This window comes from Mauremys mutica, chromosome 1, assembly GCF_020497125.1.
Source record: "Mauremys mutica isolate MM-2020 ecotype Southern chromosome 1, ASM2049712v1, whole genome shotgun sequence".
NCBI classification, from domain to species: Eukaryota; Metazoa; Chordata; order Testudines; family Geoemydidae; genus Mauremys; species Mauremys mutica.
Genome location: NC_059072.1, coordinates 66,943,017 through 66,960,615, shown reverse-complemented (window position 1 = coordinate 66,960,615; position 17,599 = coordinate 66,943,017). Strand labels below are relative to the sequence as shown.

Sequence of the window (17,599 nt, the reverse complement as noted above, 5' to 3'; positions counted from 1 at the left end):
CAGCAATGAAGGGGGAAAGGGTACCTCTTTGATTCTAAGACTCAGAGATATATAATAAAGTCTATCTGTTGCTGAGCATTCTTTAGAGACCCTTGACCTCAGAGAATAGAACAAAGATGTTCAGAGGATCTAAATTTTGGCCTAGACAAAAAGAAATGTAGGGCCTAGATTCAGAGAGAATACCAGAGTTTCTACTTGTCACAGGGTAGTTTAATAATACAATAAATCAGCTTTAATGACACTCATCTTAGGTCAATCTCAGATTATGAAAAAGGCAGATATCTCCAATGATGGTACTCACATTTATTCAATACTCTCAGACACATTCTGTTTCCCCTGCATTATACAATAGTCTAGAAGGGCTCTAAGTGATCATCAGTGGTCAGGATGCAACATTTGGCCCTTAAAGCAGGACACAGCTGATCAGATTTTGGAACAACTAAAATGATTTAGAAAACCACTTGTATTTCTGGAATCTAGGAATGATCCAAAATAACTAGCCTTGAAATAGCATATTTATGGCTAGCTTGTTATTAAAGGTTGCTGCAACTTCTGCTATAATCACGAAGAACCTTCAGAAAAGGAGACAATAGCCCAAACTGGAACATCTAGTACTACAGATTTTGGTTCACTAGCATTCATACTAGATGGCAGGGGTACACTGGGATATCAAAATTGGCATCCTGAGGGTCCAAATTATACACAAAAGGAAGATCAAGAAAGGAAAACAATCTGAACTCTGAACTTACTTGCTAATGGATGTCTCTCTTTTTAGTCATTTTAAGATTTAAAATTAACTTTTTTATATTTAATCTACATTTCAGGAGTGTGAATGCAATAAGAAACTTGTTCTCCATTCTGAAATATTCAACATCTACAAAGAAAAAGCAAGGAACTATTTTCACTTTATTTACAAGTTAATAAAAAATGGATCATTTTATTTTTAATCAGTTTGAACACCTCCCTAAAGTCAGCATCAACAATTCTCTGATTTTCTTCTTTTCTGTTTGATAAAAATATTTTGGTATTTATTTTGAATACAGCTGATGTGTACATAGAGCCTTACGACAAAATCTCTGTATTCATGCATGCATCCATCATCAGCGGATGACTACATAGTCCAAGAAAAGGGAAATTTGTCTTACCTGATTTCCCCCCCCCCCCCCAAGTGACCAAGTTCACCAATGTCCTCACTACTGATTTTTGTCCAGCTCAGCTGAAATGGTCATAAGACCATACAACCACGGGCTGAGCCTCAAGTAAGACACACCATTTCAACTCATTGCCAGAAGCCTAATTCCATAGTTAAACTTGCATACTGAGGCTTTGCCCTAAAATATAACAGAATGCTATTTTTTAAAAACTTAACTATAATCATGAAAATTTCCTTCTTTCCCTTATCAGTTAAAGCAGGGTCAGACTGGTTGCAGCGATCTTTGAGAAGACATTACTAGAGGAAGTTCTAATCTCTCTTTCAAAAGCATATCCTCACAACAGGAAAATCAGTAAGTAAAAAAACTGGAAGAAATGGGAATCATATTGATCTAAAATACAAAAAAAAAAAAAATCTTTCTAGCACAGCATGCAGAACACTCCCTCCAAAATGCATAATTCAAGGTAAGGCCTTGGCTACACTGGCGCTTTACAGCGCTGCAACTTTCTCGCTCAGGGGTGTGAAAAACACCCCCGAGTGCAGCAAGTTACAGTGCTGCAAAGCGCCAGTGTAAACACTGCCCCAGCGCTGGGAGCGCGGCTCCCAGCGCTGTAAGCTAATCCCCTCGGGGAGGTGGAGTACCTGCAGCGCTGGGAGAGCTCTCTCCCAGCGCTGGCGCCACGACCACACTCGCACTTCAAAGCGCTGCCGCAGGAGCGCTCCCGCGGCAGCGCTTTGGAGTTTCGAGTGTAGCCAAGCCCTAAGCAATCTAATTGTAAGTGCTTATGTCTCAGTAAATCACTTGCATAAAGCTAAAAGCTGTAAGGTAATTTTTAAAGGTAGGATTTTATAAGGTCAACCATAAAGGCTGAGGAGGTAGAATTTAACAGCAGTAATGAGGTAGCTTCATGTTTCTGAGATTAGTTTGCAGATAACTGTCCAAATGTTGGCAGTCACATGAGAGAGGCAAAAGATGTTTAATACTGAGATGTGAATGGATGCATATCTAGCATTTACACGGTCCACAATGCTCATCCACTTATCTGATTGTAAGACTTTGCTGAACCAATGTTCTGAATTAGATATTTGTTGGATAAAGAGGAAGTGTGCCCAATACCCTAGATTTTGACAAATTGTTTCCAAGCTTCATCCCTCAGAGAAATTCCCATTTCATATTTTTCCTCCCTTGGATAAATGGGTAACAGACAGCATTTAACTACTGTTAATAAACATTAGCCTGGGCATCTACTTGCTCTGGAGAAGGGAACCAAACTGAGCATGGCTTTAACAGCACATTCAGTTTTCAAGTTCAGAGAGAACTGAATCAGGGAAATAAAAATAAATTCTGAGAGAACACTGAAATGAATCCTTTCTTGATTAACTCTGAAATTATCTAACGGTTTAAGAAATATGAGAAGTCTCCACATCCTCCTTCAATCTCAGAATGAAAAGAGAATTTAGTATCTACCCTCACAATAAGACAGAGAAAATAGTCTCACACTCCAGGAACAGCAACCTTGAATTGTGGTCTTAATGCTGGATGGGGTTGCAAAACGTTTTCATACCATACAGGCCCCCATTATGATCACACTTCATTCATAGGCTAATGGGTTTTCACATGGTATCCATTCTCAGGGCTTTTTTACACTGGCAATTTACAGCACTGCAACTTTCTTGCTCAGACACCCCCCTGAGCACAGCAAGTTTCAGCACTGTAAAATTCCAGTGTACCAGCTCCCAGCGCTGGTAGCTATACCCTTTGTGGAGGTGGGTTTTTTTTAGAGTGCTGGGAAAGCTCTCTCCCAGTGCTCTGCCAGGACTACACAAGCCACGTTAAAGCATTGCTGTTTAACATTGCCAGTGAAGACGTGCCCATAATTTCTCTGCTTTTTCCTGTTTTCACTGATGTGTTAAATCAGCTGTTAACTGAGTCATGGATACATACCAAAATGATAGTTTGTTTCCCCCCACATGATGGCAAAACACTTTGTCCAAACTGGTGTTAAAATGTTTCTCTTAAATGTTCTATGTATTCTCCTTTGCCCATAAGGAATGATGTGTGTATGTACTGCCTTGACCTGATCCACTCTGTAAATCTGCATATTGTTGACTATTTTGTGTGTTGGAGCAGTTGGATCGTGTTGTTGTTTTACCATCTCTCCTTCATAGATGCACATTTTAATTCCACCAAGCTCTCTTCTCCCAAGATCTAATAATGTATGGTGGAATAAGAACTTTTGTTTTATAAAATTCAGATGCAACCAGCCTTTCAACTGACTAATAAAAAAAAAAAAATAGGAAAAAGCTGTAGACTAAATTACAGTAACTCTGCACTTAAAGTCGTCCCGCTTAATGCTGTTTCGTTGTTACGTTGCTGATCAATTAGGGAACATGCTCATTCAAAGTTGTGCAATGCTCCGCTCTTACGTTGTTTGGCTGCCTGCTTTCTCCACAGCTGGCAACCCCCCTCCCCTCCCCGCCCAGCATCTCCCACCCACTGGCAGACCCCGCGGATCAGCGCCTTCCCCCTCCTCCTGCCCACAGCAATCAGATGGCTTGTGCGTTTTGGAGGCACGAGGGAGGGGGGCGGAGCGAGGACTCGGCACGCAGTCTCCCCCTCCCTCCCCTGCCTCCTGAACGCTGCAAGCCAGCTGATTGCCATGGGCAGGAGGTGGGGGCGGAGGGAGGGGAAGCCTGCGCCAAGTCCTCGCTCCTCCCCCCTCCCTCCTAAATGCTGCAAGCCAGCTGATTGCCATGGGCAGGAGGGAGGGGGGAGGAGCTAGGACTCGGTGCGCCTCCCCCCTCCCTTCCCTGCCTCCCGAATGCGGCAAGCCAGCTGGCTTGCGGTGTTTAGAAGGGAGGAGAGGGAGGGGGGAGGAGTCAGGATGCAGCGTGCAAAGTAAAGGGGGAGGAGGTGGGGCGGGAAGAGGCAGGTCAAGGGTGGGGGCTTGGGGGAAGGAGTGGAGTGGGCGGGCTGAGGGTTGAGCCCCCCACCCCTGGTGCTTGCAGAGTAGGGGAAGCTGCCCTGGAACCTAACCTCCCCCACACACATTTATATTAATTCTTATGGGGAAACTGGATTCGCTTAACATCGTTTCACTTAACATCGCATTTTTCAAGAACATAACTACAATGTTAAGTGAGGAGTTACTGTATCTAGTTGAAAACTGATGCAAAATATTAATTTAGTTTTTGGGCCATACCTAAATTATCTTTAAATTTCCTCCCCCATCTACAGTGCATAGTGGCCCAATCTCATCCTTCCTCATTTCCCTTATAACTAAAACCAAAAGAACAAAAAACCCTCATTATTTAATTTCCTTGGAAAGCATTAAATTCAGCTTGATTTTTAGCAATTCTCATGTTATTCATACATTTAACCTCCAAGATGCAGCATTTTTTGCTATCACTCCTTTTTTCCTTTCTATTCCCTATAGGATCTCTACTTACTGCTAATAACTTTATCTACTTGGGTGTACAGCCTTTCCCAGTACACTTATCTCTTTTAGTAATGGTTATTCAAAAACAAACCATCAAATTTAGAGTTGCTAGATTGTAGCTTTACTACTAGTCCCCTAGACAGGCCAGGATATTCATTCAGATTTTTAATAAAATATCTACAAAAGAAGCTATTGCATTCAATATTAACTTCATAAAAATGTTAGTACAGAATCTACAGTGACAAGGCCTGAGTTCATTTGTTCAGTACAATAAAGGAAACTTTAGGGTTTGATTTATTTTTAATAAATGAAACAGTCAACAATATGGGAATCTAAGAAGCAGCATATTCTAATTCTATCACTTCCCATGCTAGAATTGTTGGGTCACAGTCCACTGATTAGTAAAACTCTTCCTCAAATCTTTTACTATGTTAATAGATTGCAGTCTAGGATTATGATAAATATTTCCAATTTTCAATTCATTCAACTTCTTGTTTCGTAGATTTTTCTGATAGGCCAATATGCCTTTGGCTTTTAGGAAAGCCTTAAAAGCATTCAGGCCATATCATGCAATCAATTAAATTGAACTCACCATGGAAACTAACAAAAAGTTATGTTTAAAACAACACCGCAATTTCGCCCATTGCTTTTATTGAATTGTGAATTTGCCTCTGCTCACTTAACTATCACAGTGAATATTCTAACTCTTGGCACCTCTCTGTTATATCAGGAAGGAAACTAAAGACAGAGTATCTGACATAAGTGTTATCTTTTTGAGGAAGTTATATCAACTGCTTTAATTGTAAAAAGAAAAAGGAGAAAAGATTTGATTTGCCTTCCACCAGAAGGAAGGAATTCCCCTCTAAGACTTTTGGATATGGAGGGTCCAAAGAATATTGCTTTTGTATTAGGTCTCCTGCCACTTACGTCAATTGTCATTTTATAACAAGTTTTATGGTTTGAGTGTCTCTTCATAAATGAAGGTTACTTCTAACCGAGATTCTTCAAGATAGCTCTGCATATTCACTTATGGGTACTGCCCCACTGTAGCGGGGTGGATCTCTGCTCTTGCCCTGCAGGGGTTGAGGGCAGCCCTGGGAGGGGGCTGTGGCTGGAGAAAGCAGCCCTTAGGCTGGGCTGATTGGGGAGGTGGCTGCGGCTGCGGCCATGCCTGAAACTGAGCCACAGGGCCTTATAAGAAGGTCAGGGAAGCCAGAAGACTAGACAGTCTCTCTCTGTATCCAGAGGGAGATGGGCCTGGCTGCAGGGAGCTAGACTGGGTACCTGAGTGGAGCAGGGCTGGGGAAAGGCAGAGGAGCTGGGGAGCTCCAGCCTGGAAAGCCCCAGGCTGCCGCCTAGCAGAGGGCTAACAGGTACTGGGGGTTGCAGAGGCAGCCCAGGGGTAGGCCAAAGCAGCAGGTCCAAACCCTCCTTGCCAGTGATGAATAGGCTGATACTGCAGTCTGCCCCAGGACATGGGGCTAGACAATGACTGGCAGTAGCCATACACTGAGGCAAGGTGGGGATAGTGGGTGGGGGTTCCCTGAGAGGGGAGACCCTGAGAGAAAGGGGGTTACTGCCAGGGGGCAGCACCCCATGTAAAAGGGCACCAGGGTCCAGGGAGGGACTCGGGGCCAGAGAACAGGCGGATCACTGGCCTGCAGAGGGCGCTCCATGCTGGAAACCAAGCTAATTCCCCGGAGTCACCAGCAGGAGGCGCCGCAGGGGTGAGTCGGCCCGTTACACCCACCTTATGGTGTCTTGCATAGAACCTTCTTCTAGCAGTTTAAATTGGAGCACTCTCACCCTCTCCTTCCCCTCAGTATCATTGATGTACTGAAGGTGAGGCTATATAGGAGGAGCAGCACCCTCCCCACCTCAGTTCCTTCCAGAGACACAGAATAAACAAGGGCTCAGAGAGTGGGGAAGACAGGTAGGAAGAGCAAATATGAAGAACTACCTCGAAGAATCTCAGTTACAAGTTCATTTCTTCTTTGAGAGGCTCTGCATATTCTCACTTATGGGACAGACTGATGACTAGTGCAGAAAAGTGACCCAGAGGCAGAAACAGAGCCCTAATTGAATAGACACTGCAGCACCACTTTACCAAATCCAGTGTTTGCTCTAGAGGCCAGATCCAAATAATATCACTTAGGCCTGGTCCACACTAAAAAGGGGGTTCGAATTAGGGTACGCAAATTCAGCTACGTGAATAGCGTAGCTGAATTCGAAGTACCCTAATTCGAACTACTCACCCGTCCAGACGCGGCGGGGTCGAACTCCGCAGCTCCAAGGTCGACTCCGCCACCGCCGTTTGCAGTGGTGGAGTACCGGAGTCGACCGCGGCGCTTCCGGAGTTCGAACTATCGCGTCTAGATCAGACGCGATAGTTCGAACTCCGAGAAGTCGAACTCACCGCGTCGACCCGGACGGTAAGTGTGGACTAGCCCTTAGTGAAAGTGTGCACCTAAATTCAGGTTGCAGCCCTGCAAATTTCAACAATTGGTATCTGCCTAAAACAAGCAAAGTAAATAGTCACCACTCTTGTGGAATGTGGTCAAATCAAAGCAGGCACAGAACCTTTTTCTGGCACGTTATAGAATCATAGACTTTAAGGTCAGAAGGGTCATCTAGTCTGACCTCCTGCACTACGCAGGCCACAGAATCTCACCCACCCACTCCTGTATCAAACCTATGTCTGAGCCATTGAAGTCCTCAAATCATGGTTTAAAGACTTCAAGGTGCAGAGAATCTTCCAGCAATACATTGTTTAATCCATAAAGATATAATCTGGCAGGAAACCATGTAACCATTCAATTGTTAGTGTAAAACAAATAAAAACAAACTCACTCTACAATCTACAAAAACCACTTAGTTCCATCTCAATAATTAGCAAGGGCCCTTCTTGCATCCACAGAATGTAGAATAGACTCCCTCTTATTAGAATGAGGTTTCGCGAAAATAAATTTGCAAATTAATAGTCTGATTAATGTGAAAATCAGACACCATTTTAGGTAAGAGTCTGGGATCAAGTCTGAGAACTAATTTGTCTTTATGAAAAGAAGTGAAAGCTGGATCAGCTATAAAGGCATTTGATTCACTCACTTTGCTGACTGACATGTCACTATTGAAGGCTGTCTTGATAAGTGATAGAGAGTACACTCGGCCAAGAGTTCAAAGGACCATTTTACCAGCATGGTTAACACCAAATTGAGATCCCTAACAGAGGGACATACATTTGATAAACCTTTTAATCGAACAATGAAAAAACAGTGATCTCCCATTAATTAAAAGTATAATATACTGAACTATCTGCCAAATGAACTTTTAACAATGAGTTACATAACCCTGGGATTAAGTATATGAAGTATTCCAGAACACAAGAAATGGAAATAGATTAAGGGGAAATCAGGTTTTTGCCCTCATCCCTCTCTGAAATCTGGTCCACTTGAAATGGTTACCATTTCTAGTGGACTGTTTTCTAGAGTTTTATTATGTCCTGCACAAATAAAGAACATGACTGTTCACAAGCAGACAGTGTCAAGGTTCAATCGCCCACACTCGTCAGGTGAAGAGACTGTGGGTCCGGATGAAAGACTTTGCTCTCCTGCTGAGACAGTAGGTCCGGTGTCAGAGGAAGACACACAAAGACTCCGCTGGACAACTGAAAGAGATGAATAAACCACCATTACCACAGCCAAACTGGGGCAATGAGAATCATTCAAGACCTGTCCTGGTGTATCTTTCTCGCTACCTTCTGGATCAATAGAAAGGCATACATGAAACCTTTCCTCCAGTGCAGTAGCACAGCATCAGGCAGGAACAGACTGTCCCTACCAGCTCTGGAACAGAAGAGGGGACACTTTTTGTTGGGCCTCATTGTGAACAGGTCCACCTCTGGTCCATCCCAGCTGGAGAATATGGTCTGAACCAACTGATCCTTTAGGGGCTATTAATGCACTGAGAGCTGTCTCTGCTGAACCAATCTGCAACTACATTGTTTCCCCCTACCAGATGCAGGGCCACAGGGATAGACACCATAAAGGATACAAAAATCTTATAGATTTACAGCCCCTGCACACAGGGGAGCAGAATGAGTACTCCCCTACTTGTTGATATAATACATTGCCAATGTATTGTCTGCCTCCACCTGCTTAACCCTCCCTTGTAGGTGACAAAGAAATGACTTAAGGGTCAAATGAACCGCTCTGTTACAATACATTTATTTGCAGGGCTGTCTCTTGATAAGACCAATGTCCTTGAACTGTCATCTGATTCAAATAAGCCCCCGCTAACTCTTGTTTGATGCATCCAACATTACCATCAGAGACAGATCTTGGGGTTAAATTGTAAATCTCTGGGCAAATTTGTTCTTACTGACCACCATTTCAGGTAGGCTATGATGTTCTGAGGTATGGTGATAAACATATGGATGTTGTCCTGACATGTTCTGTTGACCTGAGATATCTAGCACTTCCTAGATCTCATTCTCTGACAAGCAAATGGCATCACGTAAGTAACGGCTGCCATCAGACCCTAGAAGTATTTCACTCTCTGAGTGGAACCCTACTGAATCTTTAATAGATTCTGGCTCATCTTGAGAAACCTATCATCTGATAGAAAAGCCCTGCCTTCCACAAAGTCCCTATAAAGGGAATCCATTGAGTAGGACAGATAACTGACTGAAAAGAAATTAGTTGTAAAAAACAAAATGGCTTAACAGGTCCTCACGTACAGTGGCCTTCAATAGCCAAGGGTAAACAAAAATACCCTGATTTCTCAAATGAGCTGTCACAACAGAGAGGCATTTTGTAAACATTCTGGGTGCTGTGGAGGAGCCAAACATAAGCAGGTTATATTGGAAATGGCATCCAGCCACCAAAATATGGAAGTATTGGTGATAAGCATTACAAATTGAAATATGAAAATACACATCCTTTAAATCAAGTCACAAATCAAGCCATAATCAATAGCAAAGGGATTATGGAGGCCAAAGTCAATATATGGAACCAGGACTTCCAAATTTGTGTGTTTAAGTCCCTTAAGTCTAGTATTGGATAAACATATACTGTCTTCCTTCTGTAACAGGAATAAAAACCATGACACCACAGGGATTCAGGGACTTCTTTGACTGCTTCTATCAGGAGCAATTTTTCTGCTTCTGCAAGAGAATAATCTCATGAGAGGGATTCTTGAAGAGGGAAATGGGGGGAGGGGCAGGGATGAGCTGGAGCGGGTTCGCACCGGTTCGCGCGAACCCGTTGTTAAATTTAGAAGCGGTTTTAGAACCGCTTGTTAACTAGCTTCCCTGCGAGGGAAGCTTTGATGGGCTCTGCCTGGGAAGCCTGTAATTCTTCCTCCCGGCCGCCGGGGGGCGCTGCGCTGTGCTGCGAGAGCCATGTGAGCTGTCTCCTGGCCCGGTTGCTGCTGCTGCTCTTTGGATCTCTGGCTCTGGGGCTCCTGCTGCTGCCTGGTGAGTCCCCGGCTGCGTCCTGCTGCTCCCAGCCCCCCCCCCCGTGTGAGTATCTGCGCCCCTCCCCCGCCTTCCCTGCTCCCAGCCCCCCCTGCCCCCAGCCACCCCCAGCCAGCCCCTGCCCCCAGCCAGCTAGCCCTGCCCCATGCCCCTATCTGCAGCCAGCCCCACATCCACTGGTGCCCTGCAGTTCCCAGGGCAGTAACCCTGCACACCTGCTTTAATGAGGGGGGGCAGGGAGCAGCTGGGACCCACACATGTGCACAGCCTAGAGTGACCAGACAGCAAGTGTGAAAAATCAAAAGAACTTTAGGTAGGGTTAAAATACATCTGTATTTTCCTGGACATGTCAGGCTTTTCGGTTCTTAATCACCTCCTGGGAAAATATGGACGTATGGTAACCCTATTGGTACAAAAAATACATGCTGTCGCACATCCCTTAAATCAGAACTTTTTATAGGGAACCCGTTGTTAAATCAGAACTTTTTATACGGAACCCGTTGTTAAATCAGAACTTTTTATAGGGAACCCGTTGTTAAGATTTTGGCAGCTCATCACTGGGGAGGGGAATCTTTCAAATTGTACATAGCCCCTTTCTATGGTCTCTAACTCATTGGTTTGACATAATTAGTCTCCATGCATGATAAAATGAGCTAGTGTCTCTCCAAAGAAGGGGGCAGACTGACTGATTCTCAACTCTCGATAGTCTTGCCAAAATTGAGGCTTGCTGTTCCTTGACAAAGAAGCAGGTTATTTAGCCTTAGACCTCAGTTTTAAGGGCCTCTTACTATGTTGACTCTGGAAGGCTGCTGATACCGTTGACTTATCTGATGATGAAAAATAAGATGAAGACTGGGAGCAGGGGCTCTGGTACTGGAAAAAACAAACAAAGTAGGTCATCTCCTCCTAGCAGAGGAAGTCAGAATTTAGAGAGAAGGCTGCAACCTTATTTCCTTTAATTTTTCCAATAATCTGTCTTTTCACTGAAAAGGCCCTTCCCTTCAAAGGGGAGATCCTCCAACTTAATCTGTGTGTCTAGAGACAGGGAGGAAAAACAAAACCACGTATGCCTTCTGATGGTCACAGGAGATGCCAATGCTCTGGCAACAGAGTCGCAAGTGTCAAGAGAGGCCCTGAGGGAATGCTGGGCTATATTTTGGCCCTCCACCAATATGGCATTTGGCAACCTTCGCTTGTCAGCTAACTCCTGTAAGGACAAATGTCATCTTTTCCTGTAAATGGAACGGGTAGAGGGACATGACCGCCAGATAATTCACCACCCTAATACCAAGGAACAATGAAGAGAACACTTGTTTCGCCAGTGAATCAATTATTTTCCTTTATCAGCTAGGGTGGAGTGCGACTGTCCAGATCTTGCCCTGTTACTGACAGCAGCCACTACCAATGAATTTGGGCCCAGGTGAGTATGAAAGTAGGAAACCCCCTTAGAAGGTATCTAATACAACTTATTAGCTTTCTTATAAACAGGTTGACAAGAAGCAGGCATGGCTCACACAGAGATAGCTGGCTATAGCAAATTATCCAAAAATGGGTAGTGATATTCTATTCCCTGAGGTAGGACCAAGGATATCCAACACTGAGTGAGAAGTCTCTTCCACAGGTACTGCAGGAAGATTTAAAGTGGACACCATATTATCCACCAAATTGTGAAACTGTGTAGCATCTTCAGAAGGAAAGATGGCAGAGGTTACCCCATGTGTTCATCCAATGCTAAATCAGGTTCATAGTCCATTTCCAAATACTCCTGCTCAAAGAGGGGAGCAACAACCTTGGCTGCTTCTTCAGACAACATTTCAGGCATCACAGTCTGTAATGATTACAGATCCAGAGGAGACAGATCTGAGGAGCTCTGGATGGCCAGATTCTCATGTGGAGGGTAGTTGAAAAAATTCCTGAGCTGGCCCCCAGTAAAGCCATAGACTCTCTTCCCCTACAATTCTCCACACAACAAAACCTGAGGTTCAAGGCTTCTCCAGGTGGGAAGAGCCAATTTGACAGGTCCCCTGAGGAAAGGTCCCATGACTCCATCCTCTAGAAGTAGATATCCTAGTGGCCACTACTAAAGCTAAGAGCTTCCCTTAATTTGGTAACCAGCCTCCAGCCAAAAAGGTACCCTGTAGTGATGAACCACTACCACCTTGGAGTGGAATCCCATATGAGCTGGGTTCTCTGAAAACAAAGACATGGAGAGATTTTGCCACAAGAGCAGTAAGGGAAGGGTGCAGAGCTAGGGGAGTGGACCCCTTACCGCATTCTCCTTGACAGGCAGAGCGCCCCCCCCCACCCCAAAAAAGTTATTTGCTTGTTCTTTATTACATATCTGTCAAACAACATTTGAATGGGTGTCTTCAAACAGGTTATTTTTTTAGGCAAATCCAATAGCTTACCATGGAGTTCTCTCTTCTGTGTTCCCTAAACCATTACAAAAGGGAGTTCTAAGACCAACTACTCTTCACCTACCCTCACAGACAACAAGGTTTCAAGCTTCTGCCTTCCATGGCTACCCCACAAGCAGCACCTTTTGACTTTCTGGGGAAGCCTTACATTTGACAGTAATCAAGGGATGACTATGTTCTACATGCATATTCTCAAGCTGTCATTTGTAAAGGTCTTCATAGCTCAAGATATTTGCTTGGCAAAATATAAACATTTTAAACCAAATAACAAGTTACAAATAATGGTAGAATGCACATGGAACTGGGGTTTCAAAATAATGTCTAAATTAACAGAGTCCTTTCGATTTCAGTATCACCTTTACTTACCTACCAGACCTTCAGATCAAGAACCTATGGGTCCTCTGCAACAGCTGATGACATCACAGCCATGTCTTTGCATTGTTCTAGATTGTTGTGAAGTGAATTTTAGCAGAAGAAACAAAACCTTAAACTAAGGACTTAGGTAAATTAAGGTGACACTACTTTGCAAACGTTTTATATTAAAATGTAAAAAAAAGTATTTGTAATTGTCTACTCTATGCCTATACTGATTGGGAATCCTAAATTGGACTTTTCCCACAGTAAAATATATAAGCACATATTTACTTTAGAGTTATGTGCTGGGTGCCCAAAAAAATTGCCCACAAATGTAGTAAAATTATGGCTGTGCTAAAATGCTTTAACTTACATTTGAAAGTCCTTGAGAGCAAATCCTCCTCAAAGTGATTGCCAGCTTCCCTGTGATATGCCTCAGCATGTGCTCCACTGATGATATCACACCCATCATTAATCAGGGTTGGAGAGTGGAAATTGCTTCAATCATATTTGCAAATCAAGTACAGACACACAAACTTCCCCAGAGCACATTAAAGAGGCATGTGAAAAACCTTTAGAATGTAATAAGGAAGAACATCATTCCCAAAGTCAAGCACTATTCGTTCCAATATAGATGGATGACTAGTGGGTGTTATTACCAGAATTAAGGCTAGTGGGGGGCTTGGCCTTCTAGCAGAGGGAAATTTGGTTCTTTGAAAAGGACTGCTCTTCAAGGACCTGCAAAATGAGAGGAAACAAGTTAAAATGTTAAGTGTGATGAAAGGTTGTGTTATCCTATTTATCGGGGAGATTCAGCATCTAACGTTGTTCAGCATAGCTCCACTTTTCAATTAGACATCTGCCTTCTTTCACAGGTAGACTTTTCTCTTAGCGCAAATTACGACAAGACATTCTGATATTATGACCAAACATTACAGGATACAACAAGAGTGAAAAATAGTGCGACAGTAGTATGCAACAATCAAAGTAATTAATCTATGTATTCCATTTGATTGACACTACTAAAATTCATTTGTGCTGTTTTAATGAAGGCTGTGTAAGCACCTCTTCAGCTATTTATTTTCAGGGATTTAGAGCTCCATCATTAAGATTCCCATTGAACTGGAACTTAACTCACCACAGCTAAAACATTAAATGACACTTTAAACTCAAATTTCAGCAACAGCACTTTACATTTAGATGCAAGTGAAAGTACACGGCACCTTTCTACATTCATAAACTCCAACTGATTTTTAAAACCGAAGTTTGACACGCAGTGAAAGAATCTTGGTTTTCTTTTAAACACTAAACAAAACTATAAAAATCAATTCATTCACCACTAAAATCAGCCATTTCTGAAATGGAATGTAGTAGCTGTTTATTGTGTAGTACTGCTGTGCAGTTAGTTTTGGATGGGAAGTTGAGACAACTGTAATCAATTAAAATTTCAAAGAAAATTTAGAGAGAAAATATTATTGCTTAATTTAGTTAGGAAATGAGGGTTAACGCCAGGGATCTTGCTAAAGACATCCTAGGATCTTTAAAAAACAAGGTCAGAACCTTAATTTTACACCTCCCTACATTATGTTAGTTTGCTGGCATAGTATGGACCCCAAAAAAGCAAGCGCACCACCTATTAAATCATGAACATCACTTACTGTACAATGATGTTTTCACTGGAGTTTTGCATTCGAAATACTTATTATGCCTACTCCAGTTTATAGCTTTCAGATCTCAGCCAAAGTTAAGGCTGCAGATTTTGTATATAAATACATTAAGTTGGATTTTTCGTATTTTTTTTAATTATTTTTAATGTTTGCAGAACAAACTAAAACGAATATGAAACTCCACACTAACCAATATTTCATGTATATTGCACCCTTTAACCTAGAAAATCCAAAACACACTTCACAGAAGGTATGCCCAGATTGGAGCATGTAAAGGGACGGACCAAAGCGTTCAGAGGCAGTGTGTCTGAAGCATACACAAACAGCAAACAAAATGACCAGTTGCTCAATACCAACAGGTCAAAACCAGTCTTTACTTCAATGATATTGGCCACAATGCATGCCTAACATGGAAGGATGAACATAGGAAGTCAGAGACAGATCTGAACACAGGTTAAAATATAGTTACTATCCATTACAAAACAGTAATCCCAATAAGGGTATTAGTACCACTAACTCAAGAGTGGTGCCCAAGGAACACATCACCAGAACTCTAATAGGATTATTATACAATACATTGTTTCATATTTGTTGATTTGTTTTAGATTTGAAATGTCTGAAACATTTGTTTACATTCTATATTCTAATCACCAGTGATATTAAACGTTTCTATAGCAATACAAATCAAAGCATTACTATCCCCATTTAGTCTAAAGAAATATTCAAAACCAAAACATAAAATAGTAATATTAATTTGCTTAATAAGATTCCATCTGATAAAGTAAAAGAGCTCTGCTCTGGTGGTTTTGCACTGTCACAATAACCCAATACAAGTCCATCCTATTCATTCTATGTTGTTTATCGATTATTTGTATCAAATTACACACCATCCCACAATATAAGTTCATTGAATAAATTATTAAAATGGTAAATATGGAGTAAGTTATAACAGAGTAGAATAATAAAATTGCCATAGCTTCATAATACAGGAATGAGGAAATGGTGCACCACAGTCTATCATGTGGTATCACTCATAGTACACAGTACCACAGACCATGTAACTTATTCTGTTCATTTAAGTTAATCCATTTAGAGCAAACAAAGCTTTAAGTCTGGTATTAGCACGTTTTCAGATGTGTGCATGTTAAAGTTGAAAGGGACCCCGCTTAATCTATATTTTTATATACTGACAGAGAGAGAGAGAGAGAGAGAGAGAGAGCGCACGAGCGCACACACACACACACACACCTTTTAAAAAAGTTAAGGGCTTTTTCTGTTCTTTGCCTTATTTGTAAAGGCAGGCAAGAAAGCAACACTACCATACAGTGATTCATTCCCTCTAACTTTTCTCCCTGACTTTTCAGCATGAGCAGCGAACACCACCACCTCCTTGCTGAGCCTGAAGAAGGGTATGCACATCACTCTTACACACTGATCTGGGGACAAATAATGCAACTGTGTCAGCAACACAGTTAAATTGGATGTACAGAGTGCCGTCAAATGCACAAAGTAAATAGGAAAACAAAATTATTTTCACTGATCATTGTTTTATTTTCTAGATTACTTTGTAATAGCAGATACAGAGTTTTCAGGGAAGCTTTTCTACCTCCTGATTAAATTTTAGTACTTCATACGTAACTATTCTTTTTCTTGTGGTATTATTGTTTGCTTGCTTGTGGGGTGCGTTTTTTGGGTCTTTTTAATGTTAATATTTTAAATATTTTGGAATATTCATACAGTTCTAATTTTGGATGTCTATCTAGTCTCATAACTTCTAAAATCCTTCCTCCACCCCCATAGCCTTGTCATGGTATTTTAAAATGCACATAACCTTTAAATCAATTAACTATAAAGTTCCATCTTGTATGGTTGGCACAAGAAGAGTACATTTGCAACACACACAGTATGTTCAGCAATTTCATACACAAGTTCTTTTTTATGTGTAATTTGGGTGTAATTTAAATAAGAAGAACGTGGTTTTGTTTTAAATTTCTTTGTATTTTTTAAAATATCTTCCAACTGTGTGTCCATAGTCCTGACCTGTCCCACTCCCAAAGTCCATGAGAGTTAGACTGGATACTGTAATTGGAAAACTTGGTTGGTTTGAGAAATACCTACAGTTTTTTCCCCCGCCCCCTCACATGAGACTGTCAAAAATTGCCAGTGTCAACTATATTTCAAATCAACACGGCGGGGTCTTGGGAAAAGTTTTCAACTAGCAATAATCACACCTCAGATTAACCACATTGGCTATGATACTGCCACTGCGCAAAGTTAGTACTTCAAGAAGTGTATGGGTATTTTCTGACACCTTTAAAGAATTTGCAGTATGTAAGAAGTATATTCTCTTGATAATTTTCATAAACAGAAAAAGACATGTAGAGAGAAGATTTGAATTTCTCATGAATCATGGGATATCACATTGCCATCTCTACACTCTGTGTGTCCCACAAAACATAAATACTTAATAATCTTATGCAAGAGAATCACAACTGGGAAGAAAAACACTGGATCTGTTGTTCTCCTGTTACTGCACAAAGCACTTGCAAAGGATGCCAGTGCAATTAGCATCAGTCAAACTGACAGCCTTGGTTTCAGTCTGCTATTCCTGCTAGTCCACAAGAAGAGCTACTGTGGGAGGAAGGAACAGGTGACACATTTTAGCCTTCTATCCCTCCAGGCTCCAGAACACACAAAAATGAGATTAACTGCCCCATGTATCTATTTTATTTATATTTCACACACGGTAGTTTGTTTTTAGAGAGAGAGAGAGAAAAAAAGAGAGAGAGAACGAACTTAAAACGGATGGATAGCAAGATTACGTAATTGCATAATAAAGGAGATCCACAACAGGGGGTCAGTCAAGGACAAAGCAAAAAGTTTGTTTTAACAGAGTCATAGTACCAATCATTTTATGGTATCACTTTTTTAAGGGATTTAGGCAAAACAATGATACCTAAGAGACCAACTAATTCCAAATCTCTCAACAGCTGGCTTTGTAGGAGAAGCTCTTTAATGCTAGCTGCAAAGCAGCAGTGAACCATCCACACTGGTTGGACCTTTAAAATACCAGACCTTTAAAAACCTAGGTTCAT

General features: G+C 41.9%; 1 protein-coding gene and 1 non-coding gene across 12 annotated transcripts in view; both read right to left on the bottom strand.

Annotated features, from left to right (window-relative positions):
• Positions 1-17,599, bottom strand: part of CNOT2 (CCR4-NOT transcription complex subunit 2) — a 151,530-nt gene that overhangs the window by 112,362 nt on the left and 21,569 nt on the right. Inside the window, exon 1 of one of the 11 annotated variants that reach the window (XM_044980673.1) lies at positions 12,850-12,877. The exons of the other annotated variants lie outside the window; for them this stretch is intronic. The gene's annotated coding sequence lies outside the window, so the exon portion shown is untranslated. Of the gene's footprint in view, positions 1-12,849; positions 12,878-17,599 lie in introns of those variants that run through there. 11 annotated transcript variants of the gene reach the window in all.
• On the bottom strand, positions 16,640-16,780 carry LOC123362322. The gene has a single exon (XR_006576422.1). It is a non-coding gene; the product is annotated as a U4 spliceosomal RNA (small nuclear RNA).